This window comes from Theropithecus gelada, chromosome 18 (assembly GCF_003255815.1).
Source record: "Theropithecus gelada isolate Dixy chromosome 18, Tgel_1.0, whole genome shotgun sequence".
Lineage (NCBI taxonomy): Eukaryota > Metazoa > Chordata > Mammalia > Primates > Cercopithecidae > Theropithecus > Theropithecus gelada.
This window is the reverse complement of record NC_037686.1, coordinates 50,907,786-50,932,889: the sequence shown is the minus strand read 5'-3', so window position 1 is coordinate 50,932,889 and position 25,104 is coordinate 50,907,786. Positions and strand designations below refer to the sequence as shown.

The following is a 25,104-nucleotide window of genomic DNA, read 5'->3' as shown; positions in this document are numbered from 1 at the left end:
TGTTCCTACACAACCTGCCCCACCTCGACAGGGCGCATGCTTGAGCATTGCAAGTCTTTGCCTCTAGATGACATTGTTTTATGGGTGTATGTTTCTCCTGGTCCCTGTGACCCTGGAGAAAAATGTGCGAAATAATCATGGGGTAAAGGCACAGGGGACACATTAAGAGACTTTACATAGAAGAAAATGCACCTCTCCTGTAATAGCCATGGAGTCAGACCTCTGTAATATTTAACCAGCAGAACACAGGGTCCTTCCTTTACTTTTGCCCTATGCTTCTGACTTTCTATTAGGCGGGAAATGGAGAATCCAATTTAAACCACTTGTCGGCCAGGCACAGTGGCTCATGCCTGTAATCTCAACACCCTGGGAAGCTGAGGCAAGTGGATCATCTGAGCTCAGGAGTTCGAGACCAGCCTGGCCAACATGGTGAAGCCCCATCTCTACTAAAAATACAAAAAATTAGCTGGGTGTGGTGGCTCATGCCTGTAATCCCAGTTACTTGGGAGGCTGGGGTAGGAGAACTGCTTGAACCTGGAAGCAGAGGTTGCAGGGAGCCAAGATCAACTCATGGCACTCCAGCCTGGGCGACTGAGCGAGACTCTGTCTCAAAACAAAACAAAAACAAAAAATCACTTGTCAATAACAGCCACATCTGTTTGGTTTTCCAAATAGGTCAATCTAGTATCTTCCTAGTTTTCAGGGGGTTCAGCACTGCTGTCTATTTGCTCATCCTTCATGCTTTTTCCCTATATCCTTGGAAATCTTTGATTCTTCCCAGGCTCTAGGCAGCCAGCACCTTCTTTCCCTCATCTCTGCAGGATGAAGCACCCCCATAATAATCAGCCTCTCCACTTTCTGAATTCCTACAGTCTGAATACTTAGACCACTCCCTTTTCCATGGAATCTTGTGTCTGTGTTGTTTGTTCCTTTCTTTTTTTTTTTTTGAGATAGGGTCTCGCTTTGCCACCCAGGCTGGAGTGCAGCGGCGCAATCTCTGCAGCTTTGATCTCCTGGGCTCAAGCGATTCTCCCACCCCAGCCCCTGTGAGTAGTTGGGACTATAGCCATGCCGCCACACATGGCTATTTTTTTTTCAACTTTTGTAGAGACAGGGGTTTTCCCATGTTGCCCAGGCTGGTTGTGAACTCCTGGCCTCAAGGGATCCTCCTGCCTCCACCTCCCTCAGTGCTGGGATTACAGGTATGAGTCACCATGTCCAGACTTGTTTGTCCCTTTTCAAGTATGTAAATCTTAATTCGCCTAAACCGGCTGCACATCACTCAGGGCCACTGTCCATGTCTTACACTAGTGTGTCTTTTCCATGCAACCTTGTACAAAACAGGCCTTCAATTAACATTTCTTGGTTGCTTGACTTCTTAACAAACACTATGATAGGTTACCTTCTTCCCAGGGTTACATGTTTGGAAAATAGTCCTGTCTTGAGTTGCCAAAATGTGGTATTCTCAGTGTGTTTACCTCATACCTGACAATGACACCTCAGAATGTTGACCTTCTTTGGAAACAGGGTCCTCACAGAGGTAACTGAGTTCAAATGAGGTCACCAGGCACAGTGGCTCATGCCTGTAATCTCATACCTGATAATGAATAACTAGATGCAGAATTTATTTTCCACAAATTTTCTTGAACTTGTTTCACTTTCCTCTCTCTACGAAACACAGGGTTTTTTTGCATAGTGTACTGAGTTATAAACTCACATACACTCAAAGAAACAATAAAATGATTAAAAAAAAAAGAAGTTGTTTCACAGTGAACCTCATTTCTGCAACTTTACCTGATACCAAAAACTGAAATCATGAATCACTTTTGATTAACTAAAAGCATAAACATATTAACTGACTTATAGAGCTGATACCCTTGTGTTTAGTTAAAAACAAATATTCAAATCAAAAGGACACAAGAAATACTAATGTTTGAGGACTAACTTTGGGAGAAAATAATAAAACATTTAATTCCAGAAACCCTGATGAGGCTGTTGGTAATCACTTACAAATTGAAAGTGGAGTTCACATTTAAAAATGAATCTTCAGCTCACTATGCACCATTATAATTTTTGTTTCCAGTTGCTTACATTCTTAGTGTCATTTTTCATGCTTTTGTATGTCTGCTGTTGATATTTTTCCAACCTGAAAAGCTTTTTTTTTTTTTTTTTTTTTGAGACAGAGTCTCACTCTGTCGTCCAGGCTGGAATGTGGTGGCGCGATCTCAGCTCACTGCAACCTCTGCCTCCTGGGTTCAAGCAATTCTCTTGCCTCAGCCTCCTGAGTAGCTGGGACTACAGGTGCCCACCACCATGCCCAGCTAATTTTTGTATTTTTAGTAGAGATGGGTTTTCACCATGTTGGCCAGGATAGTCTTGATCTCCTGACCTTGTGATCCGCCCGCCTCAGCCTCCCAAAATGTTGGGATTACAGGCGTGAGCCACCGCGCCCGGCCCAAAAAAGCTTTCCTTAAATGAAGATGTATAAGCCTCAATCTAGATGTGAATCTTCACACACCAAATAAACTATTAAACAGCTCTCAATAATAATGATTGAGAAAACATTTGTTGTAATTAACCTCAAATTTTTGTGCAGCTGATGTGGAATGAGATAATATTAAAGAGCAATGACAATTATATTAAGTAAGTGCCACCTGGGGATGCAGCAAGCATCAGCACAAACGGAGACATGAGTGCCCCCCAAACTAGGTCTTTAGGGGACAAAAAGTGTGATAGATTACTGCAGGCAATGTGAGGGTGCACAGGGAGACTTTGTCACCGTGCCATCCGCTATGCTGGGCAGCAGTTTGAGACCTCAGCAACCAACGTCCTGGGAGCATGCCTGCCTGCTGCATGGCTCCTCACAAGTGAGCCCAAACCCTAAGCAGACATGTGCCGTCTCAATGTAAGAAATGGCATTTGCGTGGAGACAACTATGTGTTCTAGCCAAACATCACTTATTAATTGCTAATGCATTGACACTGTATATATTCTGCAGTCTATAATTCTGAAAAAATTCTAAAAGGTAAATAGGTCCTACAAAAAAACACAAAAGGAGAAGGGGAGAAAAATCACCCTCTTCCATGGTTAGCAAAGTCGTTTTACCGCAGAGCAGTGTTCTAGCACTTCATGTGCACAGGGATTGCCTGGGATCTGGTTAAAATATAGTCTGATTGGGTAGGTGTGAGCTGCACCTCAAGAACCTGCATTTCTAACAAGCTCCCTGGTGATGCCAATACAGCTGGTGGGAGTAGCAAGACTAAAGAAGCTCGAATACCACTCACTTTGCAACGAATTCCAAGTGTGGAAGGGTGCATGGGCTCTCCCATAAAGAACGGAGACCTTAGGAATATCAAGTTGTATGTGGATACTCCCCAACGCTCATCCTGGGCCTCTTTTCACGCAACAGCTTTCCTTGGAGGGAGCTCACACCCTGCCTCCACACACACCTCCCTGACTATTAAAGACCAGCACCTCAGGCTTGAGCACCAGGCAAGCAAATGAGGGCCCCTCCGGCCATCCCAACCTCATTGATTAAGCACCTTGAGGATAAAAATCATGGAAAGTCCCAATCTCCTGTTTTCCATATCTTGTCAATGCAGCCAAATTACTAACCAAATAGCCTAAGCTTCATCCACTCTGCACTGGTTCTTTGTAACCTACAACAAACTATTGTGGCATACACGGTCTGCCCAGCTCGGGCCCCTGCATGCCCCTCCAGTGCCATCTTCCATGTGCCTTATACATGGTGCCAAGTGGAGCAACTATGACTTTTAGTTCTCAGAGCACAGCATGCTTTCTCCTCCGCTAGAAACGCCCTGCCCCGACCCGGCATGCACATCATGTTAAAACAAGCTCCAGTGCCTCTGGGAAGGCTTCCCGGCCCTCAAGCTCCACTCCTGTTGGCAGAAGCCTATCAGTGGTGCAGTTGTTTACTTCTGTGTCCATTTCTGCTATCGGTCTGGAAGCTCCTTGTGAACAGGGCCATGCCTTGGTCACTTGTGTGCATCACATTCCAGTCATGCAGTGGGTCTGCAACAAAGATTGCTTTACAGGGCACTGAGATGGCCCTTGGGCAGGTTAGGCAAATGGGAAAGGGGGTAATGGCTGGAGTGGGGTAGGGTAAATCTTGAGATTTATGGTAAGTAGATACTGGAAAATATCTGTCTGTCATGAAGCATATAGCTTTCATATGCTGGGCAAGAGCCAGCGCTATTATTTTAAGGTGTAATACTGCTTAAATTTGGGGTAAATTGGATAGAAATAAAATAGCCTTACTTGCTATTATCATCAAACTCTCACTTGGTTATTTTTCTGATGTCATGACTGAAAAAAAGAAGTTCAATAGCAATGGAGCAGAAGCTGAAAGAGAAGGATAATCTGCTCTTAGGGAGTTTGAACAAGAGGCAATTAGTAAAGGATTAAGCTAAGTAAAACCACAGCAGAACATGTAACTGCAGCATGTTGAACACTGAAAACCAGAGGGGCAATTAGGTAGGAAAAACCCACAGTGGGTAAAACACTCACTGGGTCAATGAGCAACAGGTGGAACTGCACATGGCTAATCCCTTGTGGACCTCTTTCTAGAAGAGAAGCAAGGAAAGCAGACTCCAGCCCTTAGACAGAGCATGCAGAGACGTCTGGTAATTAGACTGACCGCACAGTCCTACGAGCCACCCAGCGAATTTCATCTTACTAATGCGTAAAGGTGGGGTAAGGTGACCTGCGGACAACTCACCTCCAAATACGGACAGCTCAGAAGAAACCACAGCCTCCACACTGACCAAAATTAGGATCATGCGGTCCTTCAGGACACCCCCGGGAAGACTGCCTGGAGACTCCCTTACACAGACCCTCCTAAGGCTCCGCGGTCTGCTTCTCTTCTCCTATTTCTTCATTCAACAAATTCTCACTACATGTCTGGCATGGTTGTTTTAGGCATCTGAGATGTGCCAGGGAAGAAAACGGACAAAACTCCCTACCTCTGTGGAGCCTACATTTTACCAAGGGGAGACAGGTAGCAAACAATACCGAATAAATTACTAAAGTTCACAGTGTTAGAAGATGATAAAAACTAAAGAGACAAGAAGCACAGCAAGGAGGACTGATGTGGGGACGTGGAGGCAGATACAGGCTGCAGGGCAGGCACCTGATTTTGTGAAATCCGTGAGTAGCCGCTTGAAGGAAATATATTATGGCTCACTGGAAAGGCAGACTCTAACAGAAATATAACAATTGAATATTTGACAAAGATCAGATTTTTTTTTTTTTTAAATGGATGCCTTGGTTGACTTGACTTAGGGTAACACAGCAGCATCACGGAGGGCATGCGCTCTGGAGTCTGACACACCCTTGTTTGTTTTCCAGCTCTGCCATGTGCAACTAAAAACAACAGGATGTCATCTCTATCAGCTGTAGCAGTGAGGCCTCATGAGATGCGAGGTTTGTACACCCTCTAGCACAGCGCCCAGCACTCGGTGAGCCGAGGCTATCAGCACTGCTCAGACTTAAGACCACAGTAGGTCCCAAAGCCTTCCCTGTCCCCAAGCACAGCACAGGAACTCATGCTCCTGCTCACTTGAGAAGTTCAGAAAAGACAGCTTTATTCTCAGTGGTGCTAAGTTTAAGAAATTAAGAAGTAATAGAATGGTGTCATGACTGTGTTGCTCTGCATATGCGTTCACATTCATCCCTCCCCCTCAGGATTTATCCTATAGTTGCAAAAAATCATTTGCCAGGCCTGGTTTGATGGGCTGCTATAATCAATTTTGACTTGGGGGTGGGGGAGAAAACACAGAGCTCTGCTATTGGAGGTCACTTAGTCTCACACAACTGCATTTGGCAAACGACAAAACTAGGAGATAAAGGGCACTTCTGCCCTCAATGGTGCAGTTGCAATTTCAGGCCTTTACTTCTATGTCTAAACTGCTATACCTGTTAGAGGGCAGAATAATTAATTCTCTTTGAGGATTTTTCATAGGCGCGGATATTCCTAGTTTCCAATATTGATTAGATGAGAAGAGACTTGAGTGTCTTTGATGAGTGGATATATTTTTTTTTCCAGGAAATACCCATTCATTCTGTTCCAAGATCAATGACCACTTACCCTTCTAGACATAAGAGTTTATAGTTTTCTATAAGAATGATATTTTTAAAGGTTTCTAAAAGTTGGTTTTTTTTTTTCTTCTTTTAGCCACTAACCAAGTGTTAGCCACGACTTTCCTATTAACCAAAAATAGACACACTGGAAAATGTTAGGAGATACCACGGCAGAAGAAAACAAAACTGTGTTGTCTTTCAAAAGATGATCCACCCATGCAATTCTGATGGCCTTACCCTGATTTCCTTATGTCCCCCAACACTACTACTAATTCTATTATCAGTTGACTTGGCTATTATGGGTCTCCTCCACCAGGCTGAAGTTCCCTGCAAGCAGAGAGGTAAGTGGTCACAGATGGCTGTGCAGGCCACTGGCTCAGGTCCTAATGTGCCCTTGGCCTCTTCTATTTGCACTGGTATCTCGAGCAGTGGTCCCTGAGGGGCTTGGTCCATATTTGCTGAATAAATGAATTTCACCATGAGGTTGGGAGGCCACTTAGACTCTAACTGGTGCACTTGCCATTTGGGAGCTTGCAAGCTGCATTTTACCTTGCCCACACTTCTCCCCTCTCTTAAAAAATAAGAAGCAAAGCCAAATATAGATGTGCACAAGCATAACAAAAAGGAAATTGAATTGTGAAGCAGATAAATCCTAGGATCCGGCAGACGAAGTGGCTGGGGCTGCTCCCCGCCCAAGCGGGACAGTGGGTTGCCCCGCCCACATTGCTGAGCTGAATCTCACCGCTGAGTTTCTGGGTTTTTTCCCCCTAACCTGGTTATTGCTAAACTGAGATGCTGGCTTTGTCATCAAAGCTTTCAGTTCTGTGTCATGCTCAAGATCAAATTTTAATGGCAAATTTTATCTCTAAAAAGGGATAAATGCATCATCTCTCCAGGGACCCGCAGTTCCACATGGGTGACAGGGCCCTGACTGTGTCTTGTCTTCTCATTCTCTTCCCTGCCAATACCCCCTTCTCTCTGACACTTGTACTCTTCAGCTTTCCTAATATTTCAAGCTAAGTTACTTGTTTTTTCCAGACACAGAGCATTCCTCTGCCATACACACAGTGAAACCACTCACCTGGAGTGGGTGGCCCCTATCAATACATAAATAATTTAATGAAAATTAATTTTTTAAACCAAAATTAAGGGGCATTTTCCCAATCTGATCACCATCCTCATTCAGTCCAATGCTTCAAGACTGTTAAAGTACATATTTAAATATAAATAAACAAATCAAATGAAAACAAAAGCAGGAGGAAAAGAACAATCAGCCTTAAGGAAAAATGTAGCTCAACAAAAACAGACAAGTGAAAGGGAGAAGGAAGTGCCCCTCAATGTCTAGCACAAGAGACACTTAAGACATATTTGGTAACTGACTAAAAGAATAAAGAGAAGACAACTTGTTTTCAAGTAATGAACAGAGCAAGTGACTTAAATAGCCTTTTGAATGAGTTAAACTAAATAGTTACACAAATATAATACCACACAGGACAGTGTCCAAAGAGAACAAATTCCTTTCAGATAGATCCCTCATTGATTAACCTCAGGTACAATTACAGCCCTGAAAACCTCAACAAAACAGGGCAAGAGAGAAAAAGTGAAGTGTATCAAAATGCCTTAAAGCCTGCCATGCCATTTCCTCTAATGAAGTTAGACACTTCCTTCCAGTCTCAAGCCTGTCAACTTAGCATGGCAGATCTCGGCCAGAATAAACTCCTGGATCCAGTTAATTGAGCTAAAAGGGGTCAAACCCTAGCATTGGCAAAGGCTCAAAGATCACGCCCCCAGGACTTTCAATGGCTTCTGCCCAAGAATCTATGACCAAATGACCTCTGATAACATGACAGGGTTTCCAGTCACTGGCCTTAGTCAGAGGAGGCTGTTTATAATTGCATGTGATCCTCTCGCCTGCTGCAGGCCAGATGAGTAATAGTGAAGTGAACAAGACAGCTTACATCACTGAAAGCGGTGCGTTTTCCATGTATTCTATGAAACTCCAGAGTCCACTGGACTCCCAGATCTCTGTTTCCACTTAGTCTGAAGGGCAGGGGGGTCTCGGCAGGAAGTGCCCAGGTGCTCCCTGTGACCCCTGTGGGAGGGCATCTGGGTACCGCCTGCCCACATCCCACTGCCCACCTGTGCTCCTGGGTACTGAGAAAACCAGGCCAGGTACAGAGGAAGCACAAATATTTACTGTAGATGAGGGTATGTTGAGTGACCCTTGGGGAATTCTGGGCCACTGGGAAGGCAGTCAAGATAGACTCAGAAAACAGCTGAGAACACGTGCTTCTGCCATGCCCTGAAGGCCAACAGCCTCTGAAACCTCCGTGATTCAAGGTGAGTGAGTGGCAGGCTCACGTCAAGCCCACCTGTAGAACGGAAAGCCCCGTCTATGTTACTAGCACATTACATCATACTTAACTCAAAGCACATAAGAAGGAAAAGATTTCCATCAAAGTGAAAGAAACAATATGAAAATGGCTTCACATGAAAATTGACTTGGTAAAACCCTAAGAAGTACAGGCAAAAACAAAACAAAACAAAACAAAACAAAAAAACATTGCCTGGAATGAAACATAAAAATCCCAAACAAGCCTCCCATCCCAACAGAACCGTCAGACCACAAAAGCTCCTGTCCCATCACTTGCCTTAATAAGTACATAGAGGCCCCCCACCATCACCACATCCACCAAACAAACCACTTTGGAATAAAACTTCTATACTCAAGTAGCAGAATTCATATAATTTCATACCTGCCTTCATTTTATATCTTTTCATTATATTCCACAGTGATAAGAAAATGTCCCAAACGTGTTGTTTTAAATCAACACTTAGTTGCAATAAATTTTCATAAAAATGATAGGAATGAAAAAGGTTAAGGCATAACATCTGTAACTAGTACAGATGTTTACTTCCTCTTAACTAAATAAAAAGCATTTCTTCTTCCTCTCTTCTTGACTTCACCATCATCTTACTAGATTCCCACAAGAATTAAAGTTCAACTTGTGCTCCTTACAGACATTAAAAAAAAAAAAAAAAAAAAAAAAAAAGGTCAGCACACACCACTGTGGCCATTCTTTCTCTTCCTGGTCATTACAGTAATGAAACTCACCAGCCTGGGGCCAGCACAAACGTACTTTAAAATCCCTCTTCCCTTACAGAGTTATTTGTTTCCTTTTGTTTCTTTCACTGGCAATATCTCATTCAAACATGTGTAAAGTACTTTTCAATGTGAAATAAGTATTAAAGAATAAATATTAAAGAGCAGCTATGAAATAAGTACTAAAGAATAACTCAGATTTGACTGTAGGCTTTGATATTTCATATTGTTGATACATTTTTATTGTCTTAGAATTCCAGCCATCTTAACACTTAATGACATCAGAAATACTTGACTGAAAGTAACCTGGCTCATTAATAGGAAGGTGTGGCCTGCATTCATATATTTCAAGCTTTGCCAACATATGGATACACTATAACCAGTTAACTAACAGTTCATGAATCACCACAAAATGAGACAGTAAAGAAACAAAAATCACGTGTTAATCATTCAGCATATTTACGTGTGTGAGTAGGAAGGGTGGGAAAATGATAGAAAACCTGAAGGAAAAACTCAGTTGAATATGTTCTGGGCTTTGACTTTTGTTTTCCCAAACAAAACATATAATAAAATTTAGTCTAAATCATGTAAGCCAAATTACTCATACTAAGGAACAAAAAGATTTCTGTTGCTACCAAACAAAAATTCAGATATAAGACATGAATTATTCTCCAAGCAAACTATTTTATGGCCTAACATGGTATTTCACTTGAAACCAAGTAGAGCTGGTATCTCCCTCTTCTCCAGGAGGCTTCTAAGTCAGAAATACTGAGACTCAAAACAGAACAGGAAGGAAAACACAACTGTTTCCTCCTCAACCTGTGATTTCTAAAACAGAAAACAGCATTCATAGAACTTCAGTGGTCTCTATTTTCCATTATTTTCAAAAATAAAAGTATTATTGCTTTGGTTTTTGAAAGAAAGGCTGTACATTTTTCTAAATAGTCAAGAAAGATAAGAAGCAAAGAATAGGGGATCAGAACACAGATCCCAATTCTTTTCAAGGCTCATTCTTTGCCTGTCATTCTTTTTATACATAAGGAGAGTAAAATTGACCAATTATAGCTAACTCCGAACACCAAAAAGCATTTAAAATGGAAAATCTTGGTATGTGCTAGAACTATGCTGCTGACATAAAAACAGTATTACACCAACATCAAACTCACACCAAGAACAGATGTTACGCATTCATATAACAAACATACAGTGGTGTCTTTGTTCTTACCTATACTTTTCCTCAAGGCTGATGAAAAACAAGGCTGGAAAGTGTTCAGCTGGGCTAGCGCTGCTCGAAATTTACCTCGGTGACCCTCCGGCTCCCTGGCCCTGTCTTCCTCCTTCCCAGTTTTAAAGCGGTGTCTGTACACACTTCTGCTGACACCGGGGGAATACCAGCAAGTTTTAACACAACTGAGAAGGAATGCACCCAGCTCGCTACTTATACTGATGATTCACTTTAATGACAGGTAGAAATAAATGCTTGTTGGTGGAAGAGGGAGTTGCGTCAAGCTCCACCCCCTACCATAAGGTTAAGTAACTCCACCCAGCTCAGCAATTAGCTTACATCATCACCCAGGGCCTTATCTCCAGGTTCCCTGCAGTTGTTCCTGCAGCATCTCCAAGTGAAGTCCTCAGTGGGCTTACCACACAGGATGGGCAATAACAGAGGTCACGAGGTTTTGAGGATGACTATGTCTGGTGGGGCTGTTTCGCTTATTTAAAGCCAGATCAGAGATTTTGGCATCTCCAACAGTAGAGGTCAGCCCTTCACCCTTCCACAAACTAACTCAGCTTCTACATTCTGAGGTTCTGGCCTTCGAGGCCCCCCACTCGGCAGATGGGAACACAACTTCCTGGCCCTCCAAAAGCTTAAAGTCTTGAAGAGGGGAAAAAAGCAGGAACAAAAATAACTATGATACGAACTACAACCCCAAAAAGGATCAACAGAGGATTCTGTGTCAGATGAGAGGCAGCCCCGCCCTGCAAATCCGCAGTCTCTACTCTGCATCCCAGTTTTCAGATCCCAGCTTTGTGTCCCCAGGTGTAAATCAGGGCCCTGAAGGTGCTAGCAGGGCTCTACCCTGGGACCCAGCAGCACCATGTCCTCGTTTGAGGGGTAGTCTGGCAACCTGACCACCCTTGCTCTATGGAAATTCCAAGAGCAAGTCAAACATGTGCTCTCTCCCTGTGACGGGCACTATGCTACTTCTCTTTCCTCTTGCTGGAAGAAGTCACACCCTACTCTCCAACCCATGCAGCCCTCCACCCCAGCAGATGTGGCTCTAATAGGAAGTGTCCCCAGTTGTAGCAAACAGCTCACTTTCTACTTGCACTCAAATTTGGTGGCATGCTTGCTTGTGAAGTGTTCCTGGCATGTCAGCTGAGAAACCCTGTAAACTAGACTTGCATTTCCCCACAGTGCTCAAACACTGGGATTTCCAGAGGTGGGGGGAAGATGAACGGATCTCCCCTAGAGGCTGGGAGGATTGCTGAAGGCTTAGAGGAGCAAGTGGGCACCAGGGTTCAACTAGAAACATTCACCCTCCTGAAGACAGGGGAACAGTGTCAACCATTTTCAGTCTTTTTTTTTTTTTTTGAGACAGGGTCTCGCTTTGTCACCCAGGCTGGAGTGCAGTGGTGCAATCTCACACAGTTTCTGCCTCTGGGGTTCAAGCAATTCTTGTGCCTCAGCCTCCTGAATAGCTGGGACCACAGGTGTGAGCCATCACGCTCCGCTAATTTTTGTATTTTTAGAGTTCTGCCATGTTGCCGAGGCTGGTCTGGAACTCCTGGCCTCAAGTGATCCACCCACCTCGGCCTCCCAAAGTGCTGGGATTATAGGCATGAGCCATGGTGCCCAGCCCGTTTTCAGTCAAATTCTTAAAACAAGAGGAACATCTCAAGTTTTTAGTCTTCAGCAGTTGAGGATACACAAGTGCTGAATAGCCTAAATTTAAGAACAGGATTTCCATCATCTTTGATTATGTCTAAAACTATCAAATTGAGCTACAATGTTTCCAACTTACACACTAGCTGGAAGGTTAAAAAAATAAGAACCACAATACACTATAAGAAAATGTACCTAAACAAGTTGAACAAGTTTTTCTTTATTTATTTTTAACAATTTGCCTATTCCCTTAAAGATAAAAAGCATCTACATGTCCTACCAAATGTTACCTGACTGTGATGGGCTTAATTGTATTTGCCCAAAATTCCTATGTTGAAGTCTTCAACACTTCAGACTGTGACTGTATTTAGAGAGAGGGTATTTAAAGAGATAATTAAGTTATAATGAGGTTAGTAGGTGGGTTCCAATCCAATATGACTGTGCCCTTATACGAACAGGAGATTAGGACACAGACAGGTACACAGAAGACCCGGGAAGACCCAGAGAAGCCATCTGCAAGTCAAGAAGAGAGGCTGCAGAAGAAGCCAACCCTGCTTCATCGCAGGCTCTGGACATCCAGAGCCCTGAGAAAACAAATTCGTAATATTTAAGCCGCCCAATCTGTGCTACTTTGTTATGACAGTCCTGGCAAACAATTACAACACTAATTAAACAATGGTCTCCCTCTGAAAATTGATATTAAAAAATTGAGACAATTGACATTTCTAATAACCATTCCCCCATCAGCATACACTTCACTTAAGTATGCTCACTTTTGCCTTGTCCCATGAGGTTCTGCCTCAAAAAAGTGCATGGAAAAAACCTCATTCTGGAAGGAAGAAAAGGCTACATTTGATCTTTCCAACTCCAATTCTGCCACTTCCATTCTAGGCAAACTGATCAAACAAATGGTGTACATCCACCTCCCTGCCACCTATGTCATTTTCTCTAACCCAGAGAAATCAGCTTCTGCCAAACTTGCATTAACAATGCAACTGGAAAAGAGTCAGTGACTATCAGTACCAAATGAAAACATGGTAAGCCTGGAGGGAATGCTGGAAGTCTTAGTTCAATTCCTTTTGTCTAGGGGAGAAAATTAGGGCCCAACCAAAGCAGTGCCATGATCTAGCGACAGAGGCTAGAGAGTGGACTCAACCCTCACACCAGCTCCAACACAGTGTTACCACCCCTGCCCCCACAATACTATTCACTGAGGGAAGGCTGAAGCTATTCTAACCTCACCAGTGTCCCAAAATGAAAACTGCCGCCATGATCACCAGGCTATAGTGACAAGAGACAAGGATGCAGATTATCAGGATAACCCATGGAAGATGGCCAGGTTCTGAGAGTAAGTCTAAAACCAGCTTTCTTTTACCGGGGCACTACTGACATTCTATGGCTGGGTAATTCTTGGTTGTGGGGGATTCGATAGGTCTGGATTTGATGAAGAAAAAGTTGCTGGTGTCTTAAGACAGATACTTCAGTTTTATAATCTGGGCAGAATGCAATAAGCAAAAGGAGAGGAGGGACGAGCAGCCTCCCTAGAACTTTCCACAGCCCTCGCCGACCAACAAGGTCACTGAAGGGACACCTGGGAAGACCAGGGGTGGGTCTCCCAGAAGTCTGGCAGTAGGAGAGGATACTTTCATTCTTGCTCTTATCCCTTGGATTTTTTTCTAAACTCAAATTTCAAAATGAAGTTAAAAAGTCAAGACATTCCTTTAATTGTATATTACTTACACTTAAATGTAAGTAATAAGCCATCGTTGGATGGCACCTAACACTTCCAACAATATTACTCAAAAAATTGCTCAATACTGTTGACTACACTTAAAAGACTGGGCGGTTTTTAGGGTGTGGTTTTATGAAATACCACAAAGGGTCACAATGGATCAGCTTGTTCCAATGCAAAGCAAAGGAAGTATATAAAAACAGTTAACTCAACTGTAGGCAACACAGCCAAAAGGAATAAGAAAAGCATGAAGACTGATTTCATTCAAAACAGGATTTTATTAAGAACATAAAATTTGAATTTCATAGTATTTCAAAGATGGTTCAGTTTTTGTATTTTGTTTGCTCTTGTTTTTAATCTTAGGATTTGTTAGTAAGATCATCTTGATACTTTCCTCTAAAAAGTCATCATGAATTTATCCATACTCTGCAGCCTTCGAAAAGTATGTTTTTTAAAATAACATTACAAGCTATCATAAAATGCTTACCATAAAATAGTTTAAAAAGCATCATTCTAAAAAATATCATAGTATGATTCCAAATTCATAAGCTATTTCCATACACATAAATAGAAATATAGCCAAAGGACTGGACAGAAATAAAATTAAATGGTAACCAATTTATATCCCGGTGGCTATGTGGCTCTCCTGGTAGATTAATGCTTTTATGTTTTATCTTTTCCAATATCTAAAATAAAAATTGCTGAGATTAGCTGGGCATGGTGGCACGGACCTGTAATACCAGCTACTCAGGGGGCTAAGACAGGAGGATCACTTGAGCCCAAGAGTCATAACGCTGCAGTGAGCTGCAATCGCACCATGGCACCGCACTGCTGGGTGACAGAGCAAGACCCTCTCTCCATAAAAAATAAAATTAAAAATAAACAAACTGCTAAGAATGTACTATATCACTTATTTTAACACAGTGAGTAACCAAATGAGAAGAATTCAGATGCTGAGGGTGGAAGAGACCCAAGTTTCTCTATTTTGTTCAAAACCAGCTACAGTAGAGGAGAAACTAGGACACTTGGAGGGGGAGGAATAAATTGAACAAAACAAAGATAACATGACACAGGCAAAAATCTTTACATAACACAGGCAAGGTTTGGTGATAACAACATAGGCTTGAATTTCCTCACACGGTCTTAAACCCCTCCTAACTCACGTTCGCTTTTTCTTCCAATGCCTTACAAAAAAGGACAATGTGTGGTTTGCATGCTTCATAAGGTCCTACAATCAACTCACTATATCAGAGCATCTGAAAGGCAAATTGTTTCGTCAAGAAGGGGGAAAGGTCTCTTGAATCTTTAAACACCATTCAGTAAACACAATATGATGCACCTCTTCTGCTCAAAGCATTTGACAAGACCCAAATTTATATCCTCAAAGCATTTAGAACCTGGCAGCTTACAGACAGTTCCTAATTTATGAAACCTTGTGTTCCTAATGTTTAATTTTTAGGGCTGTTACTTAGGATCCTGATCACATTTTCACAGGAAAGAAAGACCTCAACCTTAGTGAAATCTTCCAGTCCCTTAGGCTATAAAGACCATCTAAATGCAAATGACTCTGGCCCTCTTTTGAGTTCCATTCTCCTTTACCATCATCTTCACACCTCCACTTGGAGGTCTAAGGGATGTCTTAGACCTAAAAGGAGTAGTGATCCCACCTTCGCACTGCTCCCCAGCGCATCTCTCCCATCTCAGTGGCCCCCAGCCAGTTCAATAGGAAATCTCCTCAGTTCTGCTCTTCCCTTTCTCTCTTACACATCCAGTCAATCAATAGATCCTAAGGGCTCCATCCCCACATTTAATGACCCACTATCTCCTCCTCTCCATTCTGAATGTTACCATTTTGGTGTTTAAACCATCCTCTCTCACTTAGGCCTCTGCAGCAGCCTCCTAACTGGCCTCTGGGCCACTCTCACTTGCAACAATAAATCACACCAAGCCACTCCTTTCTTGCAACTCTCCAGGCTGACTTACTACAACCTTAAGCAGGAAATGCACATTCCCTGGCACCCACACAGCCCTAAAGAGCCATGGCTCCTTTACCTTCATCTCCAGCACTCCCCCATGAACTCTCTCCCACCCCTAGCCCCACTGACCTCCTGGCTACTTCTCAAACCTCTCAAACTCACTTTCATATGCTTCTCTACAAACACTCCTCCCCCAAATCTTCAGGGCAGCTCTCTTCTCTTCTGATGATAGCACAGTGAGTCTTTGCGCTGATGGCAACATAAACTAGTATCACACTTTAGGAAAGCAAATTGGCAATCTGTACCAAAGGTATTTAAATCCTAATATTCCTTGATTTAGTAATCCCATTTCCAGGGAGGTATCATAGGAACAGAATCCAACTTAAAAAAAAAAAAATTCTTGTTTTGCACAAAGATATTCCCAGTACCTTTCTCTCAACAGATATGATTAAATAGAATATTGTACATTCAGAAACTGTTATATATTACATATTGGAATAAATGACCAAAATAGACTATATCTATGTTATGATGCTAAATACAAATATACATTCTCTCCTAAAAGACAACTAAAAGGAAAATGCCAAAATATTAAGAGTGACTGATGTTCTTTCTGTTGTTTTTTTCTGTTTTTTTTTCCTCTAATTTTTTCAGACTTAGAAAAATGTGTAATCTTCACAATTAGAGTGGGAAAATCCCTTCTTGTTTTTAACAGAAGGAAATTATGCTGTAAGTAGTTGTTAGCTTTCCAAGTCAACACAGAAAAGACATTTAAAAGCACAATGTTAAGATTAAAAGGTGCTATACAAGATACACAACGAATCAAATGAGAAAAACATACAACAGATGAGGAGTTAAACTGCCCATTGTACAAATAATTCTTATTAATTAATGAAAATTAATAGGTCAAAGGAAAAACTGACAGAAGGATGTGAGTTAGCACTGGATAAAAATGGAACTATAAATACAAGAAGAGATACTTGGCCTCACTGATTGAAGACATAAAATGAGATGTTTTTACCTTCCATAAGGTCAAAGATGAAAAGACTGATAAAATGGGTTAATATTGAACTAGGGAAAAAGTGGTACTCTCATCAACCACTACAGCTAATAGAAACTAGTAGCAAGACTCTGTCTCAAAAAAAAAAAAAAAAAAAAAAAAGAAAAAAAAAAAAAAAAAGAAACTAGTGCAGTACTACAGAAGGCAATTTCCCAATGTCTATAAACATTGCAAATGTTCTTGTCCTTTGATCCAGGAATTCAACTATGGGAGTTTAGCTACAGAAACCCTCACACATAGATATATCAAGAAACACCAGGCTGGGTGTGGTGGCTCACGCCTGTAGTCCTAGCACTTTGGGACACCAAGGCAGATGGATCACTTGAGGTCAGGAGTTCCAGACCAGCCTGGCCAACATGGTGAAACCCTGTCTCTACAAAAAATACAAAAATTAGCCAGGCATGGTGGTGCATGCCTATAGTCCCAACTACTTGGGAGGCTGAGGAAGGAGAATCACTTGAACCCGGGAGGCAGAAGTTGCAGTGAGCTGAGATGGCGTCACTGCACTCCAGCCTGGGTGACAGAGTGAGACTCTGTCTCAACAACAACAACCAAAATAAAAAAAAGAAAAGAAAAGAAAAAGAAATACCACAGAGTTTTAAAAACATGACAAGCATCAGAAAACATCCTAGATCTATTAATTAGGGAAAAAACCCCAAAGCTCTGTTGCAATCTAGTATTTCCAGCATGATCTCGTTTAAAACAACAGTGACAACAACAACAAAACACACACACAAAACCGGAGCAGCTAATGTTTACGGAATCCTTACTATATGACAGCACTGTTCTAAGTCTTTTAAGGGCACCACCTATTTTAATCTTCGCAGTAACCCTAACAGTAACAGATAGGCACTGTTATTATCCCTGCTCTAAAGATGATCCCACCAAGGCTTGGAGTGATCAATAGAAGTTTCCATCCAAGTGGCCCTCTGAGTGTACATTTCTACCTCTCTCTTTCTCTGATTCAGACTAAATATCACATCCATAAGAATCTTGGGAAAACAAGACACAATATCATCAAAGGAACAGATGTGGGATGGGCTTGGGTTGAAAGAAAAACAAAACCAGGGGACTGCTGCTATACAAGCAGTATTCTCCAGATGCTGGAAATTCAAAAGAAACAAGTTAAGAGATGGAGTCAAGAAATTCAAGGGGCTAGAGTGACTAACCCTGGGGCAGCAATCAGGTGATTTATCAGGAAACTTCACTTCCTCTCTGCTTTTCCCATTGCTACCTTGCATTTCATGCAGGCCGAAGCAGGAATGTGGTCCCACGACTGAAGTGCAGGCAGCTCAAGAGAGCAAGTAGGGCCATGCATGAGCACACCTGAAAGGCCACCTCCTGGCCCATCCCACCAGGCCCTACATATTGCCTCAACCTGGCTCATTCCAGTGAACAAAAGGCGACCGGGAGGAACAAAGACGAAGACCGGCAGACCACCAAGAACCGCCGACAATGCCAAAGGGGCAGGCAAACGGGGTCTCAGAATAAACCAAAGAAGAATGTTAAATATGCACAATTAATATGCTCGTAAAATCTAAGAGGATTATCAGTGCAGCAAAACAAGAACAGACTAGAATTAAAACAACAACAACAACAAAAAAACCAAATCAAGATCTAAGAGAAGGAGCCAGCATGTTTAACCTCAAACCACAGCACTGCAGCTTCCTTTATAGGAAAAAAAATGGGATGTGGTTAACACTCATCACTGGTGGGTGACTTGGAAATCCCTGCCCCCCCCCCACTCTCCCACCATTCCACATTAACCTCCACCCACTCCCTGCTTAACATACAGAATGAACATTTTCATCTTGTCCCCACACTCACACATTTACACATGTGGGCACAGGAGGAATGTGTCTTTTACAACTGGATATTATATATTTTTCTACACATTGCTTCTCATTCATCAAGTTCTCATAGAAACTTCTCCAAAGCCAACTCTGATACAGCTCTAGTTCTCTCATAATATTACATGGTACAAATAGTCCATAAATTGGCCATTTTTCAACTGATGGACTTTCATGTCTTCAGTATTTTGCCACTATAATGGTACAATAAACATCCTTATACATATGACTTTGCACATACTTTTATTTCTAAAAGACAGATAACTGAGGACAAAGGCTGCTTAGAAGAAAGGTGTAATAGTTTTTTATTTTAATATACACTGACCATCTGCTTTTCAAATAAGGCCATGATAATTCACATTTCCATCAGTATTATGAGAAATATTACCACTCATCACTTCTATTACAGCCTTGCTATCAAAAAGTGTTATTTTTCTCTATTTTTACCAATCTAATGGGTTTAAAGTAATGTCTCATTGTTTTAATCTGCACTTCCCTAGCAAAAATGAACTATTTTTCATAGGTTTGCTGGCTGTCTGCATTTGTTATCTGTGGATTCCATATTAATATTCTTTGTCCATTTTTCCTCTGTGGTTTTCTTAACAACTTGTAAGTTTTAAAAAAATTATAGATAGTAACCCCATGTCTGTTTCAAACATCCCTCCTTGATCCATGACTTAATTACATAACTTCTGCCATAGAAAAGTTTTAAAATATATTAAAATATATATTCAGGCTAGGCGTGGTGGCTCATGCCTGTTAATCCCAGCACTTTGGGAGGTTGAGGTGGACAGATTACTTGAGCCCAGGAGTTCAAGACCAGCCTGGGCAATATGGTAAAACGCCGTTTCCACAAAAAATTAGCTAGGTGTGGTAGCTGATAGGGTTTAGCTCTGTGTCCCCACACAAATCCCACCTTGAACTGTAATAATCCCCACGTGTCATGGGAGGGACCCGGTGGGAGGTAACCGAACCATAGAGGCAGGTTTTTCCCATGCTGTTCTCATGGTAGTGAATAAAACTCATGTGATCTGATGGTTATAAAGGGGAGTTCCCCTGCATACACCCTCTGGCCTGCCACACGTAAGATGTGACTTTGCTCCTCATCCACCTTCAACCATGACTGTGAGTCCTCCCCAGCCACGTGAAACTGTGAAAACTCTTTCCTTTCTAAATTGCCCAGTCTCAGGTATGTCTTTATTAGCAGCATGAGAACTAATTCAGTGGGTCTTGCCTGTAGTCTCAGCTACGTGGGAGGCTGAGGTGGGAGAATCACCTGTGTCTGGGAGGTCAAGGCTGCAGTCAGCCCTGATCACGTCACTGCACTCCAGCCTGACAGAGTGAGATCATCTCAAAAAATAAACAAAAAGAAAATATATGTTCAAAGTGTGCCTCTTTTTATGACTTGTGCGTATCAAATTTTGCTTAAACATTCTCCCTCACTCCAAGATGATACAAAATAGGTTCTTACATTTTCTTGTAAAAGTTGAATTGCTTGTTTACATTTAAGTGTTTGAAGATTCCGGGATTTATTACTGGTTATAATATAAGATAGAGGTCTGTGCTGGTCCCCCAACCCCCTCTCCAGATAAAGGTCTGGTTATGCCAGTACCATCCTCAACAGTACTGAGCTATCATCTTGTTATACATTTACTCTCTTAATGAGACACAGCCCTAGATTCTCTAGTCTGTTCCACTGAACTATTTATGTAATTCTGGATCAATACCACATTGCTTTGATCACGAAGACTTCTTATTCTTAGCATGTTGTCATCACTTGTAAGCCAAATCTGCCCTCACTGGTTTTCTTTTCCATATTTCTCTTGGCTCCTCTCAGGTAGTACGTATTTATTCTTCCATAAAGACTTCAGGATTATTTTCTTCCATTAAAAAGAAAACCCACCACCACTTTGGAAATTCTAACTGGAATCACAAGAATTGTACTCATTAATTTTGTAATAAGATATATTCAGGCATTACGTGTTTTAATTTCTCTAGATTATATTTCACATTCTTGACTAAGAAGGTTACAGGTATTAGTTCAATGTCTTCCTGGGTTATCTGCTGCTATTGTGACAGAAATACTTAACTTCCATTTTTAGGTGCTTGTCTTCAAAACACAGAAAAGATCATTTCTAGAGACCTAATTTTTATCCAGCTTCCTTGACAATTGTTTCTGTTGATTTTAGATTTTTTACTAGATGCTCTTGAGATTTCTAGACATATGAACATTTCATTGTCTTACTACAATCACAAGAAGCTCTAAGATAATATTAAATAACAATTGTAAAAGATAAGATTCTTCTCTCATATCTAATTTTAATTGAATAGCTTTAGTGTTTTGTCTTTTAGGAAATATCTGCTGTGGGGTGTGTGTGTGTGTTTGTGTACATACATATGGCTTTTATGTTTAAGTAATTTATTTTTATTCCTAGTTCGCTTTCTCAGATTGTACTATATTAGGAATGGCTACTAAACTTTTTCAAACAGCTTCCTAGCCTCTACTAACTTATTCACATATTCCTCTCCTTCAATATGATTGTGTAACAATTGACGATAGTGATGAGTTTCTAATATTTAATCACACTGGAAAATAACTATTGATTATAGTGCATTAGCGTTTTGATGCACTCAAAAGTCTATTTGTTAATAAATTATTTTAAATTTCTACATTTACTTTCATAAATAATATTGACTTTTTAAAATTCATCAGATTTTTAAATTAAAATTTTGCTGGTTTTATAAAATGAACTCGGAACCTTTCCATGTTTTACTATGTCCTAAAAGAGTAAAAACACTCAAATTTTCTATTTTTTCAAGCCAGCGTGACCAACATGGAGAAACCCCATCTCTACTAAAAATGCAAAATTAGCTGGGCATGATGGCACATGCCTGTAATCCCAGCTACTTGGGAGGCTGAGGCAGGAGAATCCCTTGAACCCGGGAGGTGGAGGTTGCGGTGAGCCGAGATCACGCCACTACACTCCAGCCCGGGCAACAAGAGCGAGATTCCATCTCAAACAAACAAACAAACAAACAACAACCAAAAAACCAAAAACAAAAAACCGCAGCTGGAAATCCACGGATTCCTGGTGCCTTTCGCAATGGTAACTTTTATTCACCTTTCCTATCTCTTCTATAGTAATTGGTCTATTCAACTTTTCCATGCTTCTTGGATCAACTTTGGTAATTTGTATTTTCCTAAGAAGTCAGCCCTATATTTTCAAATGTGTTGCCACAGGGCTGTATGTCATGTTTTTCTATAAAGTCTACTGATACCTCCTGTGTCTCCTTTCTCATTCCTATCATCTATTTCTTTCTCTTTTTTTTTTTTTTTTTGAGACAAAGTTTTGCTTTTGTTGCCCAGACTGGAGTGCAATGGAGTGCTCTTGGCTCACCGCAACCTCTGCCTCCCAGGTTCAGGCAATTCGCCTGCCTCAGCCTCCTGAGCAGCTGAAATTACAGGCATTCGCCACCATGCCCAGCCTTTCATTCCTATTATGTAGTTCTTTTTTTTTTTTTTTTTTTTTTTTTTTTTTTTTTTTTTTTTTTTTTTTAGTTCTAAGTAAGGATGATTTCTTTCTGTTCCTGAGTTAGGATAATGAGAGTTTACTTTATTGGTCATTTCAAATAACCAGCTATTGGATTTACTTAACTTTTAAATCTTATCATCTCCTAATTCCTCCATCCTAGTTTTTATATTTTTTTGTTGACTTAGTTGATCTTTTTTCTAATTTCTTAGGATGCAGACTCAATTCTTTACTTTTAACCTTCGTTAAATAATGATAGTTCTTTTTTCCAGGTGATATGCTCTACGATGCTTAGAATTTTTACAAAGACCAAGAAAGAAAAATACCTCAGATGAAAATGTTATGAGTCACAAGGCAAGTAAGCAATGGAATTAACAGACTAGTTGTTGGCATTCTAAAAGAGGAGGGGGAAGAATAAACTGTCCCTAGTGGGGGCGGGGGCGGGGTGTGTAGAAAGATGAGGAGGAGGAGGTAGAGGAGGAGGAAGTGGAGGAGGAGGGGGGCAGGAAGGGGTGGAGGAGGGGGGCAGGTAGGGGTGCAGGAGGAGGAGGAGGTGGAGGAGGAGTAGGGAGGACAGGAGGAGGACGAAGAGGAGGAGGAGGTGGAGGAGTAGGGAGGACAGGAGGAGGATAAGGAGGTGGAGAGGAGGTAGAGGTGGGGGAGGAGAAGGTGGAGGTGGAAGAGGAAGAGGAGGAGGTGGAGGGGGCGGAGGAGGTGGAGGATGTAGAGGAGGAGGTGGAGGAGGAAGAGGAGGAGGGGGAGGAGGAGGTGGAAGAGGAGGGGGAGGGGGAGGAGGAAGGGGAGGAATTGCTTCCATTTCCTGAGTGCAGGCCGAGTTTGAACATTAAATAATCTCTTATCTATCATCTTTCTTATCCCATTGTTAGGTTTTCACTCTTCATTTCACATTTTGGGAAAAATGTTTGGGTTCATATTCAGGCTTAAAAAACTAACAAGCAAACAAAAAATTCCCACCAGAATGAATCCTGCAGTCAGACTACATTTAGCCTAATTTAAAAACTGCTATTAAATATCTAGAATCAGCGTTCCAAAGCGAAGGTACCCCATGATCCTGAATCAGCAAAGATTCACTCCCATGTCACGACCGTGAGCTCACTCATGCAGAAGTGTGGCCTAATATATCAGATGAGGAGTATTTTCAGCACAGCTTGATATACAGCTCTGTTAATCAGAGGAGCCAGTCATTCAGAACCCACTCCTTCTCCCGGTTCAGAAATGTACCCTTTTAAGAAGTGACCTTGTCTATGCGATAGCTTCAGACAGCAATTCTCAAAATCCAATGCTGAAGGGGCAAAGTGAATCTGCCTCTCCCAGGGTGAGAGGCTCTGACCTCATTAGAAAACTGTCTAAGGCCAGAAGCAAAGCTGCTACTATTTTCTTAATCCTCACTACAGGAATTTTAGATGACTTAAAAGGTCTCAACCTGGCCTGGGGAACTTGAAAATGACACTCGAATAAAATCACATTCATTTATGCTCTACCAATTCAGAATTCTTTTCATGATCTGGAAAGAGTTTGGACTCACGTTTCCATTTTTAGACTCTATGACAACAGGCTGAGAAGGAGGCTCAACCTACTTATGGGAACAAATTTTAGAGGCTCTGACTCATGTAAACAATCAACGTGCTAATAATTTATCCGTTAGAGCAAATACTTCTATTTGGGTTGCTACCATAAGTCCTTGTAAAGACCAGAACCAAAATGACAATGTTCATATGTCCTATATTTAATTTTTTCACTTTGTTCCTGAATACTTTCCCCCTAGTGAATCCCCCCAGTGAATAAAATGTTACTATTATATTAAACCCCCATTATAACAGGTACTCTTTGGTAGTGGGAAGCATTTAATGTTCCCAAGGGTTTCTGAGACCAGTAAGGAAATAATAATATCATTCTGCTCTTGTTGTTGTTGAGACGGAGTCTCACTGTCACCCAGGCTGGAGGGCAGTAGTGTGACCTTGGCTCACTGCAAGCTCCGCCCCCTGGGTTCAAGCGATTCTCCGTCTCAGCCTCCTGAGTAGGTGGGACTACAGGTGCTCACCACCATGCCAGCTTTTTTTATATTTTTAGTAGAGGTGGGGTTTCACCATGTTGGTCAAGCTGGTCTTAATATACCTCCCTTCTCTTTAAGTTATGTCAACTTTTGGGGGGAAAGGTCCAAAATTCCATCTTCCACGAACAAAAAACCCAAACTGGATCCTGCCTAAGCAACCTCAGATCCTGATCAAGAGCCAGATGTCAGATGACACAGGTGAGCGAGCGCAGAGGCACGGCCAAGGGTGTAACTGTACACCAAACATCACTGGGGAATGGGCACGGCACTGCTGCTACTAAGTCACAGAAATGTTAAAAAGGTGGAACGGGGCCCAGGGACCCTCGGCTATCAAGTCTCTTAAAACCTACTGGCTGGTCTGCACAGGACCGGCAGCCCAAGTACCTTCATATATTCCTGCTGCACTAGAGGTAACAACCCTGTAGGCCATCCGCCCTCACTCACATCTGTGCACATGACCCTGCCTGCCTTAACCCATTCTTCACGGAGGAAACTACAACTCCAGAACTGCAAGTAAGAGAGTTTCAAGGACCCTGCATTGGCTTTAAACAAGCACTCTTTCCAATTTCCCAGAAAAAAACCAAAAAATCTTTAAAATAAGGTATTTGGTTGATTTCCCTCTGCCTGACCCCCATACAGCACTCTGGTTTTCATCTGTGAAAATCTAATGGAACAATCTCTGTTTTCCAAACTTCCATGATATACAGCTACTTGTCATGGTTAAAATATAATACAGCACTGGTTGGAACTTCCAGATATCCTTGTATCTTTTGCAAGCACTTCAAATTTCACT

The 25,104-nt window shown here is 41.7% G+C and overlaps 1 protein-coding gene across 13 annotated transcripts in view; it reads right to left on the bottom strand.

Annotated features, from left to right (window-relative positions):
• The window catches only part of NEDD4L (neural precursor cell expressed, developmentally down-regulated 4-like, E3 ubiquitin protein ligase), a 366,704-nt gene that overhangs the window by 174,221 nt on the left and 167,379 nt on the right, over window positions 1–25,104 (bottom strand). The window contains exon 3 of one of the 13 annotated variants that reach the window (XM_025364993.1): window positions 4,279–4,362. The exons of 11 other annotated variants lie outside the window; for them this stretch is intronic. The gene's annotated coding sequence lies outside the window, so the exon portion shown is untranslated. Of the gene's footprint in view, window positions 1–4,278; window positions 4,363–10,427; window positions 10,664–25,104 lie in introns of those variants that run through there. One more of the 13 variants, XM_025364988.1, reaches the window with a different exon arrangement.